The sequence below is a fragment of the Hyperolius riggenbachi genome, chromosome 12 (assembly GCF_040937935.1).
Source record: "Hyperolius riggenbachi isolate aHypRig1 chromosome 12, aHypRig1.pri, whole genome shotgun sequence".
In the NCBI taxonomy this organism is placed as follows: Eukaryota; Metazoa; Chordata; class Amphibia; order Anura; family Hyperoliidae; genus Hyperolius; species Hyperolius riggenbachi.
In genome coordinates, this window is record NC_090657.1 from 235587278 (window position 1) to 235611502 (window position 24225).

At 51.7% G+C, this 24225-nt stretch overlaps 1 long non-coding RNA gene across 3 annotated transcripts in view; it reads left to right on the forward strand.

The window, feature by feature from the left end:
• LOC137541491 (uncharacterized) overlaps positions 1 to 22877 on the forward strand; it is a 224988-nt gene extending 202111 nt beyond the window's left edge. For all 3 annotated transcript variants that reach the window (XR_011025178.1, XR_011025177.1, XR_011025179.1), the window contains 2 exons: positions 9404 to 9532; positions 22803 to 22877. This is a non-coding gene — a long non-coding RNA (uncharacterized lncRNA). The remainder of the gene's footprint in view (positions 1 to 9403; positions 9533 to 22802) is intronic.
• Positions 22878 to 24225: the final 1348 nt, after the last annotated feature.

A 24225-nucleotide genomic window follows, 5' to 3' on the forward strand; every position in this document is an offset into this window, starting at 1 on the left:
GATAAGTTTAGGCATGATAAGTTTAGGTGTGATAAGTTTAGGTGTGATAAGTTTAGGTGTGATAAGTTTAGGCATGATAAGTTTAGGTGTGATAAGTTTAGGTGTGATAAGTTTAAGCACCAACTGCGTTAGCACCGCAGTGCACAGCTGATCAAAAGTTTTACGCTAGCAAAGTCTGGTGCACTTCGCATAGAGTTTAATGGCGCTGCTTTGCGTGCGGGACTTTGCAAGCGATCTAAACTTATCTAAACTTAGCATGCCTAAACTTATCACACCTAAACTTATCATGCCTAAACTTATCACACCTAAACTGGCTTTTCACCAGAGTGGTGCAATGGTTATCATGCCTAAAGTCTCTAACTGGGTTAGCACCGCTTTGTGAATCGAGCCCTAGGTGTGATAAGTTTAGGTGTGATAAGTTTAGGCATGCTAAGTTTAGGTGTGATAAGTTTAGGCATGATAAGTTTAAGCACCAACTGCGTTAGCACCGCAGTGCACAGCTGATCAAAAGTTTTGCGCTAGCAAAGTCTGGTGCACTTTGCATAGGGCTCGATTCACAAAGCGGTGCTAACCCAGTTAGCATGCCTAAAAGACTTTAGGCATGATAACCATTGCACCATGCTGGTGAAAAGCCAGTTTAGGCGTGATAAGTTTAGGTGTGATAAGTTTAGGTGTGATAAGTTTAGGCATGCTAAGTTTAGATAAGTTTAGATCGCTTGCAAAGTCCCGCACGCAAAGCAGCGCCATTAAACTTTATACAAAGTGCACCAGTCTTTGCTAGAGTAAAACTTTTGATCAGCTGTGCACTGCGGTGCTAACGCAGTTGGCGCTTAAACTTAGCATGCCTAAACTTATCACACCTAAACTTATCACACCTAAACTTATCACACCTAAACTTATCACACCTAAACTTATCATGCCTAAACTGAGTTTAGGCATGATAAAGGGCTTTTCACCAGGGTGCTAACTGTTAGCACCGCTTTGTGAATCAGGCCCATAGAGTTTAATCGCGCTGCTTTGCCTGCGGGACTTTGCGTGCTATCTACACTTATCTAAACTTAGCATGCCTAAACTTATCACACCTAAACTTATCACACCTAAACTTATCACGCCTAAACTGGCTTTTCACCAGCGTGGTGCAATGGTTATCACGCCTAAAGGGCTCGATTCACAAAGCGGTGATAACCCAGTTATCACGCCTAAAAGACTTTAGGCGTGATGACCTTTTCACCACTGAGTTATCACCGATTTTTCCTGCTCTTCGCGCGAAGTTACCGCGCGTAAGCGCGTGAGAGCGCGCAAAGTCCCATAGGGCTTAATGGGAGCTTCGCGCGAAGCGTCGGGTGTTGCGCGCGCACTTACGCGCGTACGCGCGGCAACTTCGCGCGAGTTTCTTCTTATCATGCCTAAAGTGACTTTAGGCGTGATAAGGGCCTTTTCACCACGGTGCTAACACTTTGCACCGCTTGGTGAATCGAGCCCAAAGTCTCTAACTGGGTTAGCACCGCTTTGTGAATCGAGCCCGATAAGTTTAGGGGCTCGATTCACAAAGCGGTGCTAACCCAGTTAGCATGCCTAAAAGACTTTAGGCATGATAACCATTGCACCATGCTGGTGAAAAGCCAGTTTAGGCATGATAAGTTTAGGTGTGATAAGTTTAGGGCCTCGATTCACAAAGCGGTGATAACCCAGTTATCACGCCTAAAAGACTTTAGGCGTGATGACCTTTTCACCACTGAGTTATCACCGATTTTTCCTGCTCTTCGCGCGAAGTTACCGCGCGTAAGCGCGTAAGAGCGCGCGCAAAGTCCCATAGGGCTTAATGGGAGCTTCGCGCGAAGCGGGGCCGCTGCGCGCGCGCGCGTGCGCGGTTGCGCGCGCAAAACTTTGCGCGCGGTAACTTCGCGCGAGTTTCTTCTTATCATGCCTAAAGTGACTTTAGGCGTGATAAGGGCCTTTTCACCATGGTGCTAACACTTTGCACCGCTTTGTGAATCGAGCCCCTAAACTTATCATGCCTAAACTTATCACACCTAAACTGGCTTTTCACCAGAGTGGTGCAATGGTTATCATGCCTAAAGTCTCTAACTGGGTTAGCACCGCTTTGTGAATCGAGCCCTAGGTGTGATAAGTTTAGGTGTGATAAGTTTAGGTGTGATAAGTTTAGGCATGCTAAGTTTAGATAAGTTTAGATCGCTTGCAAAGTCCCGCACGCAAAGCAGCGCCATTAAACTTTATACAAAGTGCACCAGTCTTTGCTAGCGTAAAACTTTTGATCAGCTGTGCACTGCGGTGCTAACGCAGTTGGCGCTTAAACTTATCATGCCTAAACTTATCACACCTAAACTTATCATGCCTAAACTTATCACACCTGGGGCTCGATTCACCAAGCGGTGCAAAGTGTTAGCACCGTGGTGAAAAGGCCCTTATCACGCCTAAAGTCACTTTAGGCATGATAAGAAGAAACTCGCGCGAAGTTACCGCGCGCAAAGTTTTGCGCGCGCAACCGCGCACGCGCGCGCGCAGCGGCCCCCGCTTCGCGCGAAGCTCCCATTAAGCCCTATGGGACTTTGCGCGCGCTCTCACGCGCGTACGCGCGGTAACTTCGCGCGAAGAGCAGGAAAAAGCGGTGATAACTCAGTGGTGAAAAGGTTATCACGCCTAAAGTCTTTTAGGCGTGATAACTGGGTTATCACCGCTTTGTGAATCGAGGCCCTAAACTTATCACACCTAAACTTATCATGCCTAAACTGAGTTTAGGCATGATAAAGGGCTTTTCACCAGGGTGCTAACTGTTAGCACCGCTTTGTGAATCAGGCCCTAGGGGCTCGATTCACCAAGCGGTGCAAAGTGTTAGCACCGTGGTGAAAAGGCCCTTATCACGCCTAAACTCACTTTAGGCATGATAAGAAGAAACTCGCGCGAAGTTGCCGCGCGTACGCGCGTAAGTGCGCGCGCAACACCCGACGCTTCGCGCGAAGCTCCCATTAAGCCCTATGGGACTTTGCGCGCGCTCTTACGTAACTTCGCGCGAAGAGCAGGAAAAATCGGTGATAACTCAGTGGTGAAAAGGTCATCACGCCTAAAGTCTTTTAGGCGTGATAACTGGGTTATCACCGCTTTGTGAATCGAGGCCTAGGTGTGATAAGTTTAGGCATGATAAGTTTAGGTGTGATAAGTTTAGGCATGATAAGTTTAGGTGTGATAAGTTTAGGCATGATAAGTTTAGGGGCTCGATTCACCAAGCGGTGCAAAGTGTTAGCACCGTGGTGAAAAGGCCCTTATCACGCCTAAAGTCACTTTAGGCATGATAAGAAGAAACTCGCGCGAAGTTACCGCGCGCAAAGTTTTGCGCGCGCAACCGCGCGCGCAGCGGCCCCGCTTCGCGCGAAGCTCCCATTAAGCCCTATGGGACTTTGCGCGCGCTCTCACGCGCGTACGCGCGAACGCGCGGTAACTTCGCGCGAAGAGCAGGAAAAATCGGTGATAACTCAGTGGTGAAAAGGTCATCACGCCTAAAGTCTTTTAGGCGTGATAACTGGGTTATCACCGCTTTGTGAATCAAGGCCTAGGTGTGATAAGTTTAGGCATGATAAGTTTAGGTGTGATAAATTTAGGTGTGATACGTTTAGGCATGATAAGTTTAGGTGTGATAAATTTAGGTGTGATAAGTTTAGGCATGATAAGTTTAGGTGTGATAAATTTAGGTGTGATAAGTTTAGGCATGATAAGTTTAGGTGTGATAAGTTTAGGCATGATGGGCCTGATTCACAAAGCGGTGCTAACAGTTAGCACGCTGGTGAAAAGCCCTTTATCACGCCTAAACTCACTTTAGGCATGATAAGAAGAAACTCGCGCGAAGTTACCGCGCGTAAGTGCGCGCGCAGCACCCGACGCTTCGCGCGAAGCTCCCATTAAGCCCTATGGGACTTTGCGCGCGCTCTCACGCGCGTACGCGCGGTAACTTCGCGCGAAGAGCAGGAAAAAGCGGTGATAACTCAGTGGTGAAAAGGTCATCACACCTAAAGTCTTTTAGGCGTGATAACTGGGTTATCACCGCTTTGTGAATCGAGGCCCAGGTGTGATAAAGGGCTTTTCACCAGCGTGCTAACTGTTAGCACCGCTTTGTAAATCATGCCCTATATGTGAGTCTTATGGCAGAATGACACAAGCCACTGCAAATTTCACAGCATTGCAGCAGAGATACAGGACATTTATCCTTCTGCAATAGGCAATTGGGGAGGGGCCATTTAGCATATATGTAAATTCACACTAAAACATTGAAAGGAGCAGAGTCCTCCAGCAGCACAGAGTATATCAGGTGAGGAGGGTTAGAGGAAGGAGCAGAGTCCTCCAGCAGCACAGAGTATATCAGGTGAGGAGGGTTAGAGGAAGGAGCAGAGTCCTCCAGCAGCACAGAGTATATCAGGTGAGGAGGGTTAGAGGAAGGAGCAGAGTCCTCCAGCAGCACAGAGTATATCAGGTGAGGAGGGTTAGAGGAAGGGGCAGAGTCCTCCAGCAGCACAGAGTATGGGCTCGATTCACAAAGCGGTGCTAACCCAGTTAGAGACTTTAGGGGCCTGATTCACAAAGCGGTGCTAACAGTTAGCACCCTGGTGAAAAGCCCTTTATCATGCCTAAACTCAGTTTAGGCATGATAAGTTTAGGTGTGATAAGTTTAGGCATGATAAGTTTAGGTGTGATAAGTTTAGGCATGATAAGTTTAAGCGCCAACTGCGTTAGCACCGCAGTGCACAGCTGATCAAAAGTTTTACGCTAGCAAAGTCTGGTGTACTTCGTATAAAGTTTAATGGCGCTGCTTTGCGTGCGGGACTTTGCAAGCGATCTAAACTTATCTAAACTTAGCATGCCTAAACTTATCACACCTAGGGCTCGATTCACCAAGCGGTGCAAAGTGTTAGCACCGTGGTGAAAAGGCCCTTATCACGCCTAAAGTCACTTTAGGCATGATAAGAAGAAACTCGCGCGAAGTTGCCGCGCGTACGCGCGTAAGTGCGCGCGCAACACCCGACGCTTCGCGCGAAGCTCCCATTAAGCCCTATGGGACTTTGCGCGCGCACTCACGCGCGTACGCGCGGTAACTTCGCGCGAAGAGCAGGAAAAATTGGTGATAACTCAGTGGTGAAAAGGTCATCACGCCTAAAGTCTTTTAGGCGTGATAACTGGGTTATCACCGCTTTGTGAATCGAGGCCCTAAACTTATCACACCTAAACTTATCATGCCTAAACTTATCACACCTAGGGCTTGATTCACAAAGCGGTGCAAAGTGTTTGCACGCCAGTGAAAAGCCCCTTATCACGCCTAAACTCACTTTAGGCGTGATAAGAAGAAACTCGCGCGAAGTTACCGCGCGTACGCGCGTAAGTGCGCGCGCAGCACCCGACGCTTCGCGCGAAGCTCCCATTAAACCCTATGGGACTTTGCGCGCGAAGAGCAGGAAAAAGCGGTGATAACTCAGTGGTGAAAAGGTCATCACGCCTAAAGTCTTTTAGGCGTGATAACTGGGTTATCACCGCTTTGTGAATCAAGCCCCTAAACTGGCTTTTCACCAGAGTGGTGCAATAGTTATCATGCCTAAAGTCTCTAACTGGGTTAGCACCGCTTTGTGAATCGAGCCCTAGGCGTGATAACCATTTTTATCATGCCTAAACTCAGTTTAGGCATGATAAGTTTAGGCATGATAAGTTTAGGCATGCTAAGTTTAGATAAGTTTAGATCGCATGCAAAGTCCCGCACGCAAAGCAGCGCCATTAAACTCTTTGCAAAGTGCACCAGACTTTGCTAGCGCAAAACTTTTGATCAGCTGTGCACTGCGGTGCTAACCCAGTTGGTGCTTAAACTTATCATGCCTAAACTTATCACACCTAAACTTATCACACCTAAACTTATCATGCCTAAACTGAGTTTAGGCATGATAAAGGGCTTTTCACCAGGGTGCTAACTGTTAGCACCACTTTGTGAATCAAGCCCTTAAACTTAGTGATAAAGGGCTTTTCACCAGGGTGCTAACTGTTAGCACCGCTTTGTGAATCAGGCCCGATATCAGTAGAGGAGAACTAGGGGGAGGAGCAGAGTCCTCCAGCAGCACAGAGTATATCAGGAGAGTTAGAGGAAGGAGCAGAGTCCTCCAGCAGCACAGAGTATATCAGGAGAGGAGAGTTAGAGGAAGGAGCAGAGTCCTCCAGCAGCACAGAGTATATCAGGAGAGGAGAGTTAGATAGAGGAAGGAGCAGAGTCCTCCAGCAGCACAGAGTATATCAGGAGAGGAGAGTTAGATAGAGGAAGGAGCAGGGTCCGCCAGCAGCACAGAGTATATCAGGAGAGGACAGTTAGATAGAGGACGGAGCAGAGTCCTCCAGCAGCACAGAGTATATCAGGAGAGGAGAGTTAGATAGAGGAAGGAGCAGAGTCCTCCAGCAGCACAGAGTATATCGGGAGAGGAGAGTTAGAGGAAGGAGCAGGGTCCTCCAGCAGCACAGAGTATATCAGGAGAGGAGAGTTAGAGGAAGGAGAAGAGTCCTCCAGCAGCACAGAGTATAACAGGAGAGGAGAGTTAGAGGAAGGAGCAGTGTCCTCCAGCAGCACAGAGTATATCAGGAGAGGAGAGTTAGATAGAGGAAGGAGCAGAGTCCTCCAGCAGCACAGAGTATATCGGGAGAGGAGAGTTAGAGGAAGGAGCAGGGTCCTCCAGCAGCACAGAGTATATCAGGAGAGGAGAGTTAGAGGAAGGAGCAGAGTCCTCCAGCAGCACAGAGTATATCAGGAGAGGAGAGTTAGAGGAAGGAGCAGAGTCCTCCAGCAGCACCGAGTATATCAGGAGAGGAGAGTTAGAGGAAGGAGTCCTCCAGCAGCACCGAGTATATCAGGAGAGGAGAGTTAGAGGAAGGAGTCCTCCAGCAGCACAGAGTATATCAGGAGAGGAGAGTTAGAGGAAGGAGCAGAGACCTCCAGCAGCACAGAGTATATCAGGAGAGGAGAGTTAGAGGGAGGAGCAGAGTCCTCCAGCAGCACAGAGTATATCAGGAGAGGAGGGTTAGAGGAAGGAGCAGGGTCCTCCAGCAGCACAGAGTATATCAGGAGAGTTAGATAGAGGAAGGAGCAGAGTCCTCCAGCAGCACAGAGTATATCAGGAGAGGAGAGTTAGAGGAAGGAGCAGAGTCCTCCAGCAGCACCGAGTATATCAGGAGAGGAGAGTTAGAGGAAGGAGTCCTCCAGCAGCACCGAGTATATCAGGAGAGGAGAGTTAGAGGAAGGAGTCCTCCAGCAGCACAGAGTATATCAGGAGAGGAGAGTTAGAGGAAGGAGCAGAGACCTCCAGCAGCACAGAGTATATCAGGAGAGGAGAGTTAGAGGGAGGAGCAGAGTCCTCCAGCAGCACAGAGTGTATCAGGAGAGGAGAGTTGGAGGAAGGAGCAGAGTCCTCCAGCAGCACATAGTATATCAGGAGAGGAGAGTTAGAGGAAGGAGCAGAGTCCTCCAGCAGCACAGAGTATATCAGGAGAGCAGAGTTAGATAGAGGAAGGAGCAGAGTCCTCCAGCAGCTCAGAGTATATCAGGAGAGGAGAGTTAGAGGAAGGAGCAGAGTCCTCCAGCAGCACCGAGTATATCAGGAGAGGAGAGTTAGAGGAAGGAGTCCTCCAGCAGCACAGAGTATATCAGGAGAGGGAGGAGTAGAGTCCTCCAGCAGCACAGAGTATATCAGGAGAGGAGAGTTAGAGGAAGGAGCAGAGTCCTCCAGCAGCACCGAGTATATCAGGAGAGGAGAGTTAGAGGAAGGAGTCCTCCAGCAGCACAGTACAGTCAAGTGTATGGCTAAGCTGAGTTCTCTCCCAGTATAGAGTGCTGTATAATAGCAGAGAGATATCTGGGGCACAGGCCTGTATTCTCCAGCAGTGAAGCAGTTACCTGCAGTATGTGTAGGTTATGGAGGTACTCCTGAGACTCTCACATTCCTTCACATCCTGACCCAATTAGCTGCTCTCCTTATCTCACACATTATAGAGCCTTCCCCCGGCCACCTGCCTGCCCCCCCTCTCTGTAATCCCAGGTTCAGGATTCAGGTAAACAGGTCCTCATAAAGTGCAGCAGGCTCCTCTCATCCTGGGCTGATGCTGCCTCTGCCTTTCATTAGCTGGACACATTTATGGCGAGCCGTTTAACATTGATCTTGGCGGGGTTTTCCTTTAGCTGGCTGGGATGATAAGAGGGCCCTTGTCCTTGGGGAGAAAGCCTTGTAAATTCCTCCGTTTGGTGAGACCAGACCCCGGGCCTCAGAGAAGTCCTGATATATATGGGCCAATAAGGTAAATTTATGCATTGTGTACATGGCGGACTCTGTTTAGTAAATAATCCACACAGAGAGATCTGCAGACATAATCCATGTGCTCCCCGCCAGGCCTCACGTTTTATTGCCACTTGTAAAGTCTGGGTCTGTGTCTCTGTGGCCTGTGTCTGCCTTAGATAAGGAAACCCTTAGACAAGATGGCCGCAGTCACGTCAGAGCAACCAGTGTGGATTATTATTCTGAGAGTCTGCCACTGCTCACTGTCTAGTGGGGTCCCCCCTTTGCCTGCCCCTCGCTTCTACATATCAACGGAACCCTCCAGTCGAATACTTAATTCCCCAAGTGACACCGGGCAAGTGATAAATGCGTAGACGCAGTTCTGAAACGCGTGAGCGCGAGATTTCATGCGCACTTTCTTTCACTGTGCATGCGCAGTTCATACTCGCTCTGCATTTTGTTTTAAAGATTAGCCCAAACACTCAAGGGAAAGAGACGGGGCCCAATATTAGTAGCCATTGCCTGACCGAATTGTAGCGTCCGATTGTGACGTGTCAGCCTGTATCCCCCCCCCCTTCAGCTGTATATACATAGTCCGGGGCTGTGTACATTGTGCAGATTTGACTAATCACCCCACAACTCTGTTGTAGAGACCCTGCAAGACTTTTGTGCCCAAATAATTGTACTCCATGAATGTGATTTCATTAATAAACCTGCATTCATAGCATTAATGACAGGTTCTCACACTCGCTTTGCCAGAACGGCGGCCGGCGCTGGGCTCCACATCTCTGACACGGGGAGAGGGGGGACGTCTGTGGTTTAACCGCGACATCCTCCAGAGGTTGTTTCTGTGCCGGTTTTCCAGTAAATAATCCACTTGACTGGACCCATTCATCCGATTTATCCGCAATTGAATCTAACGTGCGGGGAAACAGGAGATCCTTCCATCAGTTTGATTTTCTGCTCTTTAAATCGCTACAGAGCAGCCAGGAAATGAATCTTGGTTGGGTTTCAATGTTGCGTGATGCAATATTTATGTTTGTGGAGTTTTGTGGTCGTGTAGACATCACTATCATGTTTAATGTCCTCCCTCCCTGCAGATCCCAGCCGTCCGCCTTCATCCTGCATCAAAACAGCCAAAGCTCTGGCCAAGAAGAGAGACAGCCTTATAGTATCTAGCGAGGCTAATTAGCAACGGCCAAACTCCTCAGCCTCAGAAATGAAGAAAGGTACCGGACATTTTACAGAAATAATGTTTATATAGTTACATTGTTACAGTTACTTGGGTTGAAAAAAGACATACGTCCATCGAGTTCAACCAGAGAACAAAGTACAACACCAGCCTGCACTCTCACATATCCCTGCTGATCCAGAGGAAGGCACAACACCAGCCTGCTCCCTCACCTATCCCTGATGATCCAGAGGAAGGCACACCACCAGCCTGCTCCCTCACATATCCCTGCTGATCCAGAGGAAGGTACAACACCAGCCTGCTCCCTCACATATCCCTGCTGATCCAGAGGAAGGTACAACACCAGCCAGCTCCCTCACATATCCCTGCTGATCCAGAGGAAGGCACAACACCAGCCTGCTCCCTCACCTATCCCTGCTGATCCAGAGGAAGGCACAACACCAGCCTGCTCCCTCACATATCCCTGCCGATCCAGAGGAAGGCACAACACCAGCCTGCACCCTCACATATCCCTGCTGATCCAGAGGAAGGCACAACACCAGCCTGCTCCCTCACCTATCCCTGCTGATCCAGAGGAAGGCACACCACCAGCCTGCTCCCTCACATATCCCTGCTGATCCAGAGGAAGGTACAACACCAGCCTGCTCCCTCACATATCCCTACTGATCCAGAGGAAGGCACAACACCAGCCTGCTCCCTCACATATCCCTGCTGATCCAGAGGAAGGTACAACACCAGCCTGCACCCTCACATATCCCTGCTGATCCAGAGGAAGGTACAACACCAGCCAGCTCCCTCACATATCCCTGCTGATCCAGAGGAAGGCACAACACCAGTCTGCTCCCTCACCTATCCCTGCTGATCCAGAGGAAGGCACAACACCAGTCTGCACCCTCACATATCCCTGCTGATCCAGAGGAAGGCACAACATCAGCCTGCTCCCTCACATATCCCTGCTGATCCTGAGGAAGCCACAACACCAGCCTGCTCCCTCACATATCCCTGCTGATCCAGAGGAAGGTACAACACCAGCCTGCACCCTCACATATCCCTGCTGATCCAGAGGAAGGTACAACACCAGCCTGCACACTCACATATCCCTGCTGATCCAGAGGAAGGTACAACACCAGCCAGCTCCCTCACATATCCCTGCTGATCCAGAGGAAGGCACAACACCAGTCTGCTCCCTCACCTATCCCTGCTGATCCAGAGGAAGGCACAACACCAGTCTGCACCCTCACATATCTCTGCTGATCCAGAGGAAGGCACAACAGCAGCCTGCTCCCTCCCATATCCCTGCTGATCCAGAGGAAGGCACAACACCAGCCTGCTCCCTCACATATCCCTGCTGATCCTGAGGAAGCCACAACACCAGCCTGCTCCCTCACATATCCCTGCTGATCCAGAGGAAGGTACAACACCAGCCTACACCCTCACATATCCCTGCTGATCCAGAGGAAGGTACAACACCAGCCTGCACACTCACATATCCCTGCTGATCCAGAGGAAGGTACAACACCAGCCTGCACCCTCACATATCCCTGCTGATCCAGAGGAAGGCACAACATCAGCCTGCACCCTCACATATCCCTGCTGATCCAGAGGAAGCCACAACACCAGCCTGCTCCCTCACATATCCCTGCTGATCCAGAGGAAGGTACAACACCAGCCTGCACCCTCACATATCCCTGCTGATCCAGAGGAAGGCACAACATCAGCCTGCACCCTCACATATCCCTGCTGATCCAGAGGAAGGTACAACACCAGCCAGCTCCCTCACATATCCCTGCTGATCCAGAGGAAGGCACAACACCAGTCTGCTCCCTCACCTATCCCTGCTGATCCAGAGGAAGGCACAACACCAGTCTGCACCCTCACATATCTCTGCTGATCCAGAGGAAGGCACAACAGAAGCCTGCTCCCTCCCATATCCCTGCTGATCCAGAGGAAGGCACAACACCAGCCTGCTCCCTCACATATCCCTGCTGATCCTGAGGAAGCCACAACACCAGCCTGCTCCCTCACATATCCCTGCTGATCCAGAGGAAGGTACAACACCAGCCTGCACCCTCACATATCCCTGCTGATCCAGAGGAAGGTACAACACCAGCCTGCACACTCACATATCCCTGCTGATCCAGAGGAAGGCACAACACCAGCCTGCACCCTCACATATCCCTGCTGATCCAGAGGAAGGTACAACACCAGCCTTCTCCCTCACATATCCCTGCTGATCCAGAGGAAGGTACAACACCAGCCTGCTCCCTCACATATCCCTGCTGATCCAGAGGAAGGTACACCAGCCTGCTCCCTCACATATCCCTGCTGATCCAGAGGAAGACACAACACCAGCCTGCTCCCTCACATATCCCTGCTGATCCAGAGGAAGGTACAACACCAGCCTGCACCCTCACATATCCCTGCTGATCCAGAGGAAGACACAACACCAGACTGTACCCTCACATATCCCTGCTGATCCAGAGGAAGGTACACCAGCCTGCTCCCTCACATATCCCTGCTGATCCAGAGGAAGGTACACCAGCCTGCTCCCTCACATATCCCTGCTGATCCAGAGGAAGGCACATCACCAGCCTGCTCCCTTACATATCCCTGCTGATCCAGAGGAAGACACAACACCAGCCTGCTCCCTCACATATCCCTGCTGATCCAGAGGAAGGTACAACACCAGCCTGCACCCTCACATATCCCTGCTGATCCAGAGGAAGGCACAACACCAGACTGTACCCTCACATATCCCTGCTGATCCAGAGGAAGGTACACCAGCCTGCTCCCTCACATATCCCTGCTGATCCAGAGGAAGGTACACCAGCCTGCTCCCTCACATATCCCTGCTGATCCAGAGGAAGGTACACCAGCCTGCTCCCTCACATATCCCTGCTGATCCAGAGGAAGGCACAACACCAGCCTGCTCCCTCACATATCCCTGCTGATCCAGAGGAAGGCACAACACCAGCCTGCTCCCTCACATATCCCTGCTGATCCAGAGGAAGGCACAACACCAGCCTGCTCCCTCACATATCCCTGCTGATCCAGAGGAAGGCACAACACCAGCCTGCACCCTCACATATCCCTGCTAATCCAGAGGAAGGCACAACACCAGCCTGCACCCTCACGTATCCCTGCTGATCCAGAGGAAGGCACAACACCAGCCTGCACCCTCACATATCCCTGCTGATCCAGAGGAAGGCACAACACCAGCCTGCACCCTCACATATCCCTGCTAATCTAGAGGAAGGCACAACACCAGCCTGCACCCTCACATATCCCTGCTGATCCAGACGAAGGTACAACACCAGCCTGCACCCTCACATATCCCTGCTGATCCAGAGGAAGGCACAACACCAGCCTGCACCCTCACATATCCCTGCTGATCCAGAGGAAGGTACAACACCAGCCTGCACCCTCACATATCCCTGCTGATCCAGAGGAAGGCACAACACCAGCCTGCACCCTCACATATCCCTGCTAATCCAGAGGAAGGCACAACACCAGCCTGCTCCCTCACATATCCCTGCTGATCCAGAGGAAGCTACAACACCAGCCTGCTCCCTCACATATCCCTGCTGATCCAGAGGAAGGCACAACACCAGCCTGCACCCTCACATATCCCTGCTGATCCAGAGGAAGCTACAACACCAGCCTGCTCCCTCACATATCCCTGCTGATCCAGAGGAAGGCACAACACCAGCCTGCACCCTCACATATCCCTGCTAATCCAGAGGAAGGCACAACACCAGCCTGCACCTTCACATATCCCTGCTGATCCAGAGAAAGGCACAACACCAGCCTGCTCCCTCACATATCCCTGCTGATCCAGAGGAAGGCACAACACCAGCCTGCACCCTCACATATCCCTGCTGATCCAGAGGAAGGCACAACACCAGCCTGCTCCCTCACATATCCCTGCTGATCCAGAGGAAGGCACAGCACCAGCCTGCACCCTCACATATCCCTGCTGATCCAGAGGAAGGCACAACACCAGCCTGCACCGTCACATATCCCTGCTGATCCAGAGGTAGGCACAACACCAGCCTGCTCCCTCACATATCCCTGCTGATCCAGAGGAAGGCACAACACCAGCCTGCACCCTCACATATCCCTGCTGATCCAGAGGAAGGCACAACACCAGCCTGCACCCTCACATATCCCTGCTAATCCAGAGGAAGGCACAACATCAGCCTGCACCCTCACATATCCCTGCTGATCCAGAGGAAGGCACAACACCAGCCTGCACCCTCACATATCCCTGCTGATCCAGAGGAAGGCACAACACCAGCCTGCACCCTCACATATCCCTGCTAATCCAGAGGAAGGCACAACACCAGCCTGCACCCTCACATATCCCTGCTGATCCAGAGGAAGGCACAACACCAGCCTGCTCCCTCACATATCCCTGCTGATCCAGAGGAAGGTACAACACCAGCCTGCACCCTCACATATCCCTGCTGATCCAGAGGAAGGCACAACACCAGCCTGCACCGTCACATATCCCTTCTGATCCAGAGGTAGGCACAACACCAGCCTGCTCCCTCACATATCCCTGCTGATCCAGAGGAAGGCACAACACCAGCCTGCACCCTCACATATCCCTGCTGATCCAGAGGAAGGCACAACACCAGCCTGCACCCTCACATATCCCTGCTAATCCAGAGGAAGGCACAACATCAGCCTGCACCCTCACATATCCCTGCTGATCCAGAGGAAGGCACAACACCAGCCTGCACCCTCACATATCCCTGCTGATCCAGAGGAAGGCACAACACCAGCCTGCACCCTCACATATCCCTGCTAATCCAGAGGAAGGCACAACACCAGCCTGCACCCTCACATATCCCTGCTGATCCAGAGGAAGGCACAACACCAGCCTGCTCCCTCACATATCCCTGCTGATCCAGAGGAAGGTACAACACCAGCCTGCACCCTCACATATCCCTGCTGATCCAGAGGAAGGTACAACACCATCCTGCACCCTCACATATCCCTGCTGATCCAGAGGAAGGCACAACACCAGCCTGCTCCCTCACATATCCCTGCTGATCCAGAGGAAGGCAAGGCACAACACCAGCCTGCACCCTCACATATCCCTGCTGATCCAGAGGAAGGCACAACACCAGCCTGCTCCCTCACATATCCCTGCTGATCCAGAGGAAGGCACAACACCAGCCTGCTCCCTCACATATCCCTGCTGATCCAGAGGAAGACACAACACCAGCCTGCACCCTCACATATCCCTACTGGTCCAGAGGAAGGAACAACACCAGCCTGCACCCTCACATATCCCTGTTGATCCAGAGGAAGGCACAACACCAGCCTGCACCCTCACATATCCCTGCTGATCCAGAGGATGATACAACACCAGCCTGCACCCTCACATATCCCTGCTGATCCAGAGGAAGGTACAACACCAGCCTGCTCCCTCACATATCCCTGCTGATCCAGAGGAAGGCACAACACCAGCCTGCACCCTCACATATCCCTGCTGATCCAGAGGAAGGCACAACACCAGCCTGCACCCTCACATATCCCTGCTGATCCAGAGGAAGGCACAACACCATCCTGCTCCCTCACATATCCCTGCTGATCCAGAGGAAGGTACAACACCAGCCTGCTCCCTCACATATCCCTGCTGATCCAGAGGAAGGCACAACACCAGCCTGCTCTCTCACATATCCCTGCTGATCCAGAGGAAGGTACAACACCAGCCTTCTCCCTCACATATCCCTGCTGATCCAGAGGAAGGTACAACACCAGCCTGCTCCCTCACATATTCCTGCTGATCCAGAGGAAGGTACACCAGCCTGCTCCCTCACATATCCCTGCTGATCCAGAGGAAGACACAACACCAGCCTGCTCCCTCACATATCCCTGCTGATCCAGAGGAAGGTACAACACCAGCCTGCACCCTCACATATCCCTGCTGATCCAGAGGAAGACACAACACCAGACTGTACCCTCACATATCCCTGCTGATCCAGAGGAAGGTACACCAGCCTGCTCCCTCACATATCCCTGCTGATCCAGAGGAAGGTACACCAGCCTGCTCCCTCACATATCCCTGCTGATCCAGAGGAAGGCACATCACCAGCCTGCTCCCTCACATATCCCTGCTGATCCAGAGGAAGACACAACACCAGCCTGCTCCCTCACATATCCCTGCTGATCCAGAGGAAGGTACAACACCAGCCTGCACCCTCACATATCCCTGCTGATCCAGAGGAAGGCACAACACCAGACTGTACCCTCACATATCCCTGCTGATCCAGAGGAAGGTGCACCAGCCTGCTCCCTCACATATCCCTGCTGATCCAGAGGAAGGTACACCAGCCTGCTCCCTCACATATCCCTGCTGATCCAGAGGAAGGTACACCAGCCTGCTCCCTCACATATCCCTGCTGATCCAGAGGAAGGCACAACACCAGCCTGCTCCCTCACATATCCCTGCTGATCCAGAGGAAGGCACAACACCAGCCTGCTCCCTCACATATCCCTGCTGATCCAGAGGAAGGCACAACACCAGCCTGCTCCCTCACATATCCCTGCTGATCCAGAGGAAGGCACAACACCAGCCTGCACCCTCACATATCCCTGCTAATCCAGAGGAAGGCACAACACCAGCCTGCACCCTCACGTATCCCTGCTGATCCAGAGGAAGGCACAACACCAGCCTGCACCCTCACATATCCCTGCTGATCCAGAGGAAGGCACAACACCAGCCTGCACCCTCACATATCCCTGCTAATCCAGAGGAAGGCACAACACCAGCCTGCACCCTCACATATCCCTGCTGATCCAGAGGAAGGTACAACACCAGCCTGCACCCTCACATATCCCTGCTGATCCAGAGGAAGGCACAACACCAGCCTGCACCCTCACATATCCCTGCTGATCCAGAGGAAGGTACAACACCAGCCTGCACCCTCACATATCCCTGCTGATCCAGAGGAAGGCACAACACCAGCCTGCACCCTCACATATCCCTGCTAATCCAGAGGAAGGCACAACACCAGCCTGCTCCCTCACATATCCCTGCTGATCCAGAGGAAGCTACAACACCAGCCTGCTCCCTCACATATCCCTGCTGATCCAGAGGAAGGCACAACACCAGCCTGCACCCTCACATATCCCTGCTGATCCAGAGGAAGCTACAACACCAGCCTGCTCCCTCACATATCCCTGCTGATCCAGAGGAAGGCACAACACCAGCCTGCACCCTCACATATCCCTGCTAATCCAGAGGAAGGCACAACACCAGCCTGCACCTTCACATATCCCTGCTGATCCAGAGAAAGGCACAACACCAGCCTGCTCCCTCACATATCCCTGCTGATCCAGAGGAAGGCACAACACCAGCCTGCTCCCTCACATATCCCTGCTGATCCAGAGGAAGGCACAGCACCAGCCTGCACCCTCACATATCCCTGCTGATCCAGAGGAAGGCACAACACCAGCCTGCACCGTCACATATCCCTGCTGATCCAGAGGTAGGCACAACACCAGCCTGCTCCCTCACATATCCCTGCTGATCCAGAGGAAGGCACAACACCAGCCTGCACCCTCACATATCCCTGCTGATCCAGAGGAAGGCACAACACCGGCCTGCACCCTCACATATCCCTGCTAATCCAGAGGAAGGCACAACATCAGCCTGCACCCTCACATATCCCTGCTGATCCAGAGGAAGGCACAACACCAGCCTGCACCCTCACATATCCCTGCTGATCCAGAGGAAGGCACAACACCAGCCTGCACCCTCACATATCCCTGCTAATCCAGAGGAAGGCACAACACCAGCCTGCACCCTCACATATCCCTGCTGATCCAGAGGAAGGCACAACACCAGCCTGCTCCCTCACATATCCCTGCTGATCCAGAGGAAGGTACAACACCAGCCTGCACCCTCACATAACCCTGCTGATCCAGAGGAAGGCACAACACCAGCCTGCACCGTCACATATCCCTGCTGATCCAGAGGTAGGCACAACACCAGCCTGCTCCCTCACATATCCCTGCTGATCCAGAGGAAGGCACAACACCAGCCTGCACCCTCACATATCCCTGCTGATCCAGAGGAAGGCACAACACCAGCCTGCACCCTCACATATCCCTGCTAATCCAGAGGAAGGCACAACATCAGCCTGCACCCTCACATATCCCTGCTGATCCAGAGGAAGGCACAACACCAGCCTGCACCCTCACATATCCCTGCTGATCCAGAGGAAGGCACAACACCAGCCTGCACCCTCACATATCCCTGCTAATCCAGAGGAAGGCACAACACCAGCCTGCACCCTCACATATCCCTGCTGATCCAGAGGAAGGCACAACACCAGCCTGCTCCCTCACATATCCCTGCTGATCCAGAGGAAGGTACAACACCAGCCTGCACCCTCACATATCCCTGCTGATCCAGAGGAAGGTACAACACCATCCTGCACCCTCACATATCCCTGCTGATCCAGAGGAAGGCACAACACCAGCCTGCTCCCTCACATATCCCTGCTGATCCAGAGGAAGGCACAACACCAGCCTGCACCCTCACATATCCCTGCTGATCCAGAGGAAGGCACAACACCAGCCTGCTCCCTCACATATCCCTGCTGATCCAGAGGAAGGCACAACACCAGCCTGCTCCCTCACATATCCCTGCTGATCCAGAGGAAGACACAACACCAGCCTGCACCCTCACATATCCCTACTGGTCCAGAGGAAGGAACAACACCAGCCTGCACCCTCACATATCCCTGTTGATCCAGAGGAAGGCACAACACCAGCCTGCACCCTCACATATCCCTGCTGATCCAGAGGATGATACAACACCAGCCTGCACCCTCACATATCCCTGCTGATCCAGAGGAAGGTACAACACCAGCCTGCTCCCTCACATATCCCTGCTGATCCAGAGGAAGGCACAACACCAGCCTGCACCCTCACATATCCCTGCTGATCTAGAGGAAGACACAACACCAGCCTGCACCCTCACATATCCCTGCTGATCCAGAGGAAGGCACAACACCATCCTGCTCCCTCACATATCCCTGCTGATCCAGAGGAAGGTACAACACCAGCCTGCTCCCTCACATATCCCTGCTGATCCAGAGGAAGGCACAACACCAGCCTGCTCTCTCACATATCCCTGCTGATCCAGAGGAAGGTACAACACCAGCCTGCTCCCTCACATATCCCTGCTGATCCAGAGGAAGGCACAACACCAGCCTGCTCCCTCACATATCCCTGCTGATCCAGAGGAAGGTACAACACCAGCCTGCTCCCTCACATATCCCTGCTGATCCAGAGGAAGGTACAACACCAGCCTGCTCCCTCACATATCCCTGCTGATCCAGAGGAAGGCACAACACCAGCCTGCTCCCTCACATATCCCTGCTGATCCAGAGGAAGGCACAACACCAGCCTGCTCCCTCACATATCCCTGCTGATCCAGAGGAAGGCACAACACCAGCCTGCTCCCTCACATATCCCTGCTGATCCAGAGGAAGACACAACACCAGCCTGCACCCTCACATATCCCTACTGGTCCAGAGGAAGGAACAACACCAGCCTGCACCCTCACATATCCCTGTTGATCCAGAGGAAGGCACAACACCAGCCTGCACCCTCACATATCCCTGCTGATCCAGAGGATGATACAACACCAGCCTGCACCCTCACATATCCCTGCTGATCCAGAGGAAGGTACAACACCAGCCTGCTCCCTCACATATCGCTGCTGATCCAGAGGAAGGCACAACACCAGCCTGCACCCTCACATATCCCTGCTGATCCAGAGGAAGGCACAACACCAGCCTGCACCCTCACATATCCCTGCTGATCCAGAGGAAGGCACAACACCATCCTGCTCCCTCACATATCCCTGCTGATCCATATCCCTGCTGATCCAGAGGAAGGTACAACACCAGCCTGCTCCCTCACATATCCCTGCTGATCCAGAGGAAGGCACAACACCAGCCTGCTCCCTCACATATCCCTGCTGATCCAGAGGAAGGTACAACACCAGCCTGCTCCCTCACATATTCCTGCTGATCCAGAGGAAGGCACAACACCAGCCTGCTCCCTCACATATCCCTGCTGATCCAGAGGAAGGCACAACACCAGCCTTCTCCCTCACATATCCCTGCTGATCCAGAGGAAGGCACAACACCAGCCTGCTCCCTCACATATCCCTGATGATCCAGAGGAAGGCACAACACCAGCCTGCTCCCTCACATATCCCTGCTGATCCAGAGGAAGGCACAACACCAGCCTGCTCCCTCACATATCCCTGCTGATCCAGAGGAAGACACAACACCAGCCTGCACCCTCACATATCCCTACTGGTCCAGAGGAAGGAACAACACCAGCCTGCACCCTCATATATCCCTGTTGATCCAAAGGAAGGCACAACACCAGCCTGCACCCTCACATATCCCTGCTGATCCAGAGGATGATACAACACCAGCCTGCACCCTCACATATCCCTGCTGATCCAGAGGAAGGCACAACACCAGCCTGCACCCTCACATATCTCTGCTGATCCAGAGGAAGGCACAACACCAACCTGCTCCCTCACATATCCCTGCTGATCCAGAGGAAGGTACAACACCAGCCTGCTCCCTCACATATCCCTGCTGATCCAGAGGAAGGCACAACACCAGCCTGCACCCTCACATATCCCTGCTGATCCAGAGGAAGGCACAACACCAGCCTGCACCCTCACATATCCCTGCTGATCCAGAGGAAGGCACAACACCATCCTGCTCCCTCACATATCCCTGCTGATCCAGAGGAAGGTACAACACCAGCCTGCTCCCTCACATATCCCTGCTGATCCAGAGGAAGGCACAACACCAGCCTGCTCCCTCACATATCCCTGCTGATTCAGAGGAAGGTACAACACCAGCCTGCTCCCTCACATATCCCTGCTGATGCAGAGGAAGGCACAACACCAGCCTGCTCCCTCACATATCCCTGCTGATCCAGAGGGAGGTACAACACCAGCCTGCTCCCTCACATATCCCTGCTGATCCAGAGGAAGGTACAACACCTGCCTGCTCCCTCACATATCCCTGCTGATCCAGAGGAAGGTACACCAGCCTGCTCCCTCACATATCCCTGCTGATCCAGAGGATGATACAACACCAGCCTGCACCCTCACATATCCCTGCTGATCCAGAGGAAGGTACAACACCAGCCTGCTCCCTCACATATCCCTGCTGATCCAGAGGAAGGCACAACACCAGCCTGCACCCTCACATATCCCTGCTGATCCAGAGGAAGGCACAACACCAGCCTGCTCCCTCACATATCCCTGCTGATCCAGAGGAAGGTACAACACCAGCCTGCTCCCTCACATATCCTTGCTGATCCAGAGGAAGGTACAACACCAGCCTGCTCCCTCACATATCCCTGCTGATCCAGAGGAAGGTACAACACCAGCCTGCTCCCTCACATATCCCTGCTGATCCAGAGGAAGGTACAACACCAGCCTGCTCCCTCACATATCCCTGCTGATCCAGAGGAAGGCGAAAAACCCTTACAAGGCATGGTCCAATTAGCCCCAAAAGGGAAAAATTCCTTCCCGACTCCAGATGGCAATCAGATAAAATCCCTGGATCAACATCATTGGGCATCATCTAGTAATTGTAGCCATGGATGTCTTTCAACGCCAGGAAAGCATCTAGTCCCATACACACGCTCAACAGCGGTCTTTTATGCAGCACAGTTATCAAACAACTTTTGTTGTGAAACAAGTTGAAACAACCAAAAAACAACCCCAAAAAGTTGTTTGCTATTGTTCAACCAACTGATAAGACATCAATCCAACAGTTTTTTTGGTTCTTTCAACTTGTTTCACAACAAAAGTTGTTTGATAACTGTGCTGCATAAAAGACCGATGTTGAGTGTGTGTATGGGGCTTAAAGCCAGTGGGTACCGGATTAAAAAAGAAAAAGTCAGATACTCACCTAAGGAGACGGAAGGCTCGGTCCTAATGAGCCTTCCCTCTCCTCTCCCGGTGCCCTCGGTGCTGCGCTGGCTCCCCCGTTCGCGTCCGCCACCGCAGGGACTTCGGAGGTCTTCGGGAGCACTCGGGCTTCCGAAGACGGGCCGCTCCATACTACGTACGCGCGAGTGCGTCATAGAGGGCGCTCGCGCATGCGTAGTATGGAGCGGCCGCGTCATCGGGAGCCCGAGTGCTCCCGAAGGCTTCCGAAAGCACCCGAAGGCATGCGGAAGTGGCAGTATTTGACCGAACTGGTCGAATACTGCCACGGGGGATCCTGCGCGGGACCGGGCACCGGGAGAGGAGGGGGATGGCTCATTAGGACCGAGCCTTCCCTCTCCTTAGGTGAGTATCTGACATTTTCTTTTTTAATCTGGTAAACATTCACTTTAAGCCCCCTTTAAATGCAGGTATAGAGTTTGCCATAACTACTTCCTGTGGAAATGCATTTCACATCTTAATCACTCTTACTGTAAAGAACCCTTTCCTAAATAAATGGCTAAAACGTTATTCCTTCATGCACTGATCATGTCCTCTAGTCCATTGAGAAGGCCTAGGGACAAAAAGCTCATCCGCCAAGCTATTATATTGCCCTCTGATGTATTTATACGTTAATTAGATCCCCTCATAAGGCTCATACACACGTCGGATTTTTCCAAACGACCGGTCATTTGGACGTCAAATCGGGTGTGTGTACAGTCAGTCGTTCAGCTGATAACGCTGGTTTTGACGGATCCGCCAAGCATTATCAGCTGAACGACCGACTGTACACATGCCTGATTTGACGTCCAAATGACTGGTTGTTTGAAAAATCTGACATGTGTATGAGCCTTAAAGGTGCCCATACAATTATAGTGGCCATACACTTATAGATTTGCAGCAGATGCGACCATCAGATAGATTTCTGGCTGATGCCTGTCAAGTGGAATCTGACAGGAATCTATCTGATGTGTGCCACACTCTAGGAACAGATTTCCAATAGATTTCAAAATGAAATCTATTGGAAATCGATCTAAATGCATTATAGGACCATTAGATCCAATGCAACTCTATAGGCCATCGATCTGTTGCCAGCAGCACATCGACCTAGATTTTCCATCCTGTCAGATAGATCAAATCCATCCAAATTGGCCGCAAATCAATCGACCGGCCAATCGATCAGCAGTCGATTTCCAATCGATCGATCAAAGGCTGAAATCGACCAGTGTATGGGCCCCTTAAGGCGTCTTTTTTCTCCCTGTTTATTTAACCTTTTTTTTTTTACATCAAGTGTTTTTTTCTTGTTTTACAGAAACCTCTTATTATAGGTAAATAAGTTTGCCTCAGCTAAAGATAAGGAGAACCCTCCTCCCCACAACATCCCCTCAGTTTAAAGGGAACCTGAAGTGAGAGACATGTGGAGGCTGACAAATATATATCCTTTTAACCACTTTGCATTTCTGAGTAAAAATTCAGAACTCTCCAGAACAATAATCCACACTGGTTGCTCTGACGTGACTGCGGCCATCTTGTCGTAGAATTTCCTTATCTCAGGCAGATTGCTACACCCATGCTCAGCTGTCCTCTACAACAGGGCTTCCCGGCCCTGTCCTCAAGTGGCACCAACAGAGCATATTTTGTGGAAATCCACAGAGGTAGTTAGTCAGCTCTGCTCAGACGCTAATTACCTCACCTGTGAATGTTTGTGGCTTTCTGCAAAACATGCACTGTTGGTGGTACTTGAGGACAGGGTTGGGGAACTCAGCTCTACAAGGTGAGGCTGTTGGGAAGGGTGTGATAGTCTAGAGCCTTGCCCTCTTTCTCCTCCAGTCCAGACACGACCTACAAGCCCAGAGGGTCTCCACTTATTACCAGCATATAATGAGGTGCCTCAAGTATCCTTTACATATAGAGGTTGGTGGGAAGTGATAGTCGAGCCACGCCCTCTTCCTCCTCAAGACGTGTCCTCCAGGTCCAGAGGGTCTCCACTTGCTACCAGCATATAACCAAGTGCCTCAAGTGTCCTTTACATATAGCGGTTGCTGGGAAGTGATAGTCTAGCCACGCCCTCTTCCAGACATGTTCTCCAAGTCCAGAGGGTCTCCACTTATTACCAGCATATAATGAGGTGCCTCGAGTGTCCTTTACATATAGCGGTTGCTGGGAAGTGATAGTCTAGCCACGCCCTCTTCCTCCTCAAGACGTGTCCTCCAGGTCCAGAGGGTCTCCACTTGCTACCAGCATATAACCAAGTGCCTCAAGTGTCCTCTACAAAGGGAGGCTGCTGGGAAGGGTGCGGAAGTGTAGCCACGCTTTCTTCCTCCTCCAGACATTTCCTTCAAGTCCAGAGGGTGGTCACACAGGTCCACAAAATGTGTTTTATAAGGCTATATTGATTAAAGACATGTCCCATTCCATAATGCTGCAGATGACCTAGACGGGTGGTAAAAATAACGGAGCAGATGTGTGACTAATACACTGTGTGATCATCCCGCCTCTATTAATAGAGCATAACAAGAGAATCTTCACTGCATCATTAATTGTCCGTTCATAAAGGGAGGAATTTCTCCCGCCTGTGCTCCTTATGTGGACCTCCAGCTCATCGCTGACCCTGGGGAGGTCGTCTGGCATCAGTTAATGAGCTATACGAGATGATACTGCCCTTTCTTATGGTCACAGGTCAAATAAGCATGCTGTATAATTGGAATTACAAGATGATGTCATGTGTAATTCAT